The sequence below is a fragment of the Nomascus leucogenys genome, chromosome 1a (assembly GCF_006542625.1).
Source record: "Nomascus leucogenys isolate Asia chromosome 1a, Asia_NLE_v1, whole genome shotgun sequence".
In the NCBI taxonomy this organism is placed as follows: Eukaryota; Metazoa; Chordata; class Mammalia; order Primates; family Hylobatidae; genus Nomascus; species Nomascus leucogenys.
This window is the reverse complement of record NC_044381.1, coordinates 66,326,950-66,332,351: the sequence shown is the minus strand read 5'-3', so window position 1 is coordinate 66,332,351 and position 5,402 is coordinate 66,326,950.

Below are 5,402 nucleotides of genomic sequence, written 5' to 3'. Positions count from 1 at the left end.
AATTTTTAGTAGAGATGGGGTTTTACCTTGTTCACCAGGCTGGTCTTGAACTTTTGGCCTCAAGTGATCTGCCCGCCTCAGCCTCACAAAGTGCTAGGATTATGGGCATGGGCCACTGCACTTAGCCCTGGAACAGTAATATTTCTATAATAAACACTATTCTGGGTAACTTCAGGGTATGTCCCATGACATACACAGACAACTAGAAAAAGCTTTCTCTTTTCATCTACATTGATAAGATTTAGTCAAACAACAGATGGATGAATGCTCAGTGATTTATCTGTTGGCCTTTCATGTTAACTTTACACAGTTTAAGTCCAAAATCTGCATTCCAGATACTTGAAAAGAAAGAACGCTGTTCAGTTGACCTTTATTTAACAAGAAGAAATTTCAACTGGCTCAGGGGTTCCTTACAACGTTGTAGATTGACATTTCAAACAAGGACTTTTTCCTGTTGGGGAGGAGACATGATGATTACTGTTATTGTCGTGTGTGTGTGTGTGTGTGTGTGATCATTGAACATTTAAGTAATCTAAACCAAGGCATTTTAAACCAAAGCTGTGCTTATCCCTAATATACCCCAGGAGTATCTCATGAACAGCTGTATAGGCTTAGAAAGCTAGATGGCAGAGTAATCACACAGTTAAAAGGCTTTATATGCAGTTGCAGGGAAAAACTAAGCTTTTCTTCAATTAAAAAAAAAAAAAAGACATTCCTGCTTACCTATCTGAATGGTAAAAAAAAGGTAGTCTAATATGATGATTTAAAAGGAACAATTTTTAAGGTTAAAAAATCAGAAAAATTTCCCTTATGCCAGAGATTTGATAATAATAACCAACTTCATGCATTAGGGTTCTTTAAAAGAGTAATGGAGTGCATTTAGAGGCGTGGACTTGGCAGCAGCCTGAATGAGTAGTCTCTCTTAAACCTTTCTAATGATTAGCCTGTTACTTAAGTTTCTACTTATTATATTTCTTTCTTTTCTTTGCAGCTCTCATCTGTAAAGTATGTATCAATCCTTTACATTATGATGATCAGGAATAAATCCAAATGACTTGAAAGTACCTAAGATAATTGATGAAAAGGTTATGCAACCAGGGGGAAAATATAATAAGTTAATAGGTACCTAGAGATCAGGAGTTGAACTACCAAGCTTCAAATTCTCAGTCCTGTGACCTTGGCCAGGTTATGTAACTTCTCAAAGCACTGTTTTTTTTATTAGTAAAAATGAGGATCATAAGAGCACCATGTCATAGACTTGTCATGGTTATTGTGAAGACTGACCACTGTTATGTTGTAATATAATAAGAAATATATATTTAGTCTCTGCCATTTGTTCCCGGCACACAGCTCCTAAATCCCTTGAAATCCCTTAAGTGGTAAGTGTCTTTTTGTATGCTAATGAGATGACTGGTGGCCGGGGCTCTCAGCCTTAGGAGTGGGGGTGCTGGTTGCCAGGGATACCAACCATGTGATTAGAGCCTTGGGACTTTCAACCTCACCCCTCAACTTTTAGATAGGGGAAAGAAGCTGAAGGTTAGGTTGATCTTCACTGGTCAATGATTCAATCAATCATGCCTATGCAATGAAGCCTTCATAAAAGCCCAGAATGACTGAGCTTGGGGAGCTTCTGGATAGCTGAACATGTGGAGATGCCTGAAGCCTGGCTGGCCCAAAAGGGCATGAAAGCTCTACGCCCCTCCCCTGTACCTTGCCCAATTCATCTCTTCCATCCAGCAGTCCATCTGTATCCTTTGAATATCCTTTATAATAAGTGGGTAAATGTAAGTAAGGTGTTTCTTTGAGTTCTGTGAGCTGCTCTAGCAAATTAATTGAACCCTGGGAGGAAGTCATGGGAACCCTGATTTACAGCCTTTTGGGCAGAAGCATAGGTCACAACCTGGGGCCTGCAACTGGCATCTGAAGTGGGAGGCAGTCTTGTGGGAGGAGCCCTTAACCTCTGGGGCCTGATGCTATCTCCAGGTTGATAGCATCAGAGTTGAATTGAATTAGAGGGCATCTATTTGGTGTCTGCTGGAACACTGATTGCTTGATGTATGGGAAGAAATCCCCACACCTGGTGTCAGAATGTTTTGTTGAGTCTGTGAGAAAAGGAAAAACACTCCTTTTTTTTTTAAATCTATCTCTAAGAACCACAGTTCCTGGTGTGTAGAGAACAGTCTGTATGTGATAGTTATCGGTACTACTGCATTTTGTTTATATAACTTTGCACTTAAGTATACACATTTCTTTAAATCCTCACAACATTTTATGAGGTAAGTATTATTGTCTTCATTTACCTATGGTGGAGACTAGGTCAGACAGGTCATCGGCTTGAAGTGGGAGCCTGGAACTCATCCAGACCCGACTCCATGTCCAGGGCTCTTCCCAGCCACCATTCTGCTTTCCAAAAACAAGAAAAACTGCAAATGAAGAACCTTGGGTTCTTTTTGAAATGCAAGCAATTCCAAACTCTCCAAGAAGTAAAACCTCTTAAGGCAAGACAAGGTAGAAAAAGGTGTCCACTAGCAAACCATCCAGAGAGCTGGGGGTCTGTAGGATTAGGGAATACTTATGGTTCAGGTGCACAGTATGAACTAACTGCCTGGAGGAATGGGCAGAGCGTGGCTCAGCCCAGGATCTTGGTGAGCCTGCTATAAGGTCCTTGAAGGCAGATATCATCATCTTTGTACTCCCTGCCTTACTGCTTGGCACAGTAGGTGCCTCATAAGTGTTTGTTGAACTGTATGTACTAATACCCTATGAAAAAACTTTTCTATTATAATAACTATGTTGGGATGGGGTAAAAATTACTAATGTGAGAGTGTATTAGTCTGTTTTCACGCTGCTGATAAAGACATACCTGAGACTGGGCAATTTACAAAAGAAAGAGGTTTATTGAACTTATGGTTCCACATGGCTGGGGAAGCTTTGCAATCATTGCAGAAGTCAAGGAGCAGCAAGTCATGCCTTACATGGATGGCAGCAGGCAAAAAGAGAGCTTGTGCAGGAAAACTCCCTGCTATAATAACCATCAGATTTTGTGAGACTTACTATCACAAGAATAGCTTGGGAAAGACCTGCCTCCATGATTCAATTGCCTTTCACTGGGTCCCTCCCACAACACGTGGAAATTCAAGATGAGCTTTGGGTGGGGACACAGCCAAACCATATCAGGGAGTATTCACGGACATTGCATCCCCTATCCTCGAGCCCATTGAAAGAATTCTGCAAGGGCCAGCCCTAGTTCCCTATTGCCTTCTCTGCTGGTAAGTATTCCTCTCTCTCTCTCTCTCTCTTTCTCTGTGTGTGTGTGCGTGTGTGTGTTGGACAGTTATAAATTAGACCCCTGTATTTTTCTGCTCAGGCTGCCATAACAGAATGCTACAGACGGAGGAGCTTAAACAATAGAAGTTTATTTTCTCATAGTTCTGGAAGCTACCAGTCTAATATCAATGTGCTGGTCAAGTTGGTTTCTGGTGAGAGTTCTCTTCCTGGCTTGCAGATGGCTGCCTTCTCATTGTGTCCTCACAGTGCCTTTGTGTACATGTATTTCTGGTGTCTCTTCCTTTACTTTTTTTTTTTTTTTTGAGACAGAGTCTCGCTCTGTCACCTAGGCTAGGGTGCAGTGGTGTGATCTTGGTTCACTGCAACCTCTGCCTCCTGGGCTCAAGCTATTCTCATGCCTCAGCCTCCTGAGTAGCTGGGAGTACAGGCATGTGCCACCACGCCTAAGTTATTTTTAGTAGAGATAGCTTTCACCATGTTGGCCAGGCTGGTCTGGAACTCCTGACCTCAGGTGATCTGCCTGCCTTAGCCTCCCAGAGTGCTGGGATTACAGGCATGAGCCACCGTGCCTGATCTTCTCTTTCTTTCTTTCTTTTTGAGACGGAGTCTTACTCTGTCGCCGAGGCTGGAGTACAGTGGCGCCATCTCAGCTCACTGCAAGCTCCGCTTCCTGGGTTCATGCCATTCTCCTGCCTCAGCCTCTCGAGTAGCTGGGACTACAGGTGCCCGCCACCACACCCGGCTAATTTTTTGTATTTTTAGTAGAGATGGGGTTTCACTATGTTAGCCAGGATGGTCTTGATCTCCTGACCTCGTGATCTGCCTGCCTCGGCCTCCCAAAGTGCTGGGATTACAGGTGTGAGCCACTGCTCCCGGCCCTTGTTTTTTTTTTTTTAAAATAGGGACACAAGTTCTATTGAGTTAAGGCTCCTCCCTTATAACCTTATTTAATCTTAATTACCTCCTTAAAAGCCCTATCTCCAAATACAGTCACATGGGGGGTTAAGGCTTTAACATATGGATGGTGGATGGTGAGCACAGTTCAGTCCATATCAACCCCCTTCAATGCTAATTGACATGTGTGGAGAAAATCTCTTCAAAAATTATTCTGACTACTAACCACTGTACTTTGACTGTGGCACAGTTCCAGGGCAGGCCCACGTGGTTTGCTAGTGGTCGCCTTTTTCTACCTTGTCTAGCCTTAAGATGTTTTACTTCTTGGAGGGTTTAGAGTTGCTTGCAGTTCAACTCTACACCTTACTAGAGTCACAAAGTGTCCTAAGTAGCAGAGCTGCCTTTGTGCATACCAGCACAGCTGGAGAAAGCTATCCTGGAACACAAATTCTCTTTGGCTTTGAAGTTCACAGTTGGTTGATTCACTTTGGAGTCTCATCCTTCACTGGTGTTTTTGATTCCCTCATACCCAAATAAAACCCAGAAAGGGTGGTTTAGCACTGTCTGCAGTTGTTGATTATTCAGTCAATGGGTGAACTGCATTTACCTTTTAACCTCAGTCTCTAATTGCAGGAAAAAAGGCTTTTTAAGAATCAGCAAGTTGGTGGGGAGAGATTTCTTTGGGTAGGGATCCTTGAAATCATCCTGGCCCCCTTTAATATTGGCCTTGGGAATAGCCTTGATTTAGTCTCTTTGGATAGGGCCAGGAGGAGAGGCTAAGGAATATGTGGTCTTCCCAGAGGGCATCCTCAGTTTGTAGGGGCTGCTGAAATCTATTCCCGGGTCCTGGGAAGCCCTGCCCTGGCACCTATGATGTGATGGGACATCTCTGTCTCCTGACTGCCCCTCCTTGCTGTCTATTGCTGGCTCTCCTTTTCAACTTTACTAACCTTGCCCCAGGTTTTATCTGTTTTAAAGATCAAGACTTCCAGGTGTACATTTTGCAATTTCCAGCCAGATGACCTTAATCAGAATCTAATGACTTTTATCTGATTACCTTTTAACTGTAGACTCTTCTCACTACCACTCCAGAACACAAGTCTATATCTCTTTTCTTATTTCCATTTCTGATGATTTTACTGACAAAGCAGTGTTGGAACTGTATCCTCTTATTAGTTGGACCATCTCTAGAAAATACAAAGGGAGCTGCAAAGAAAGCC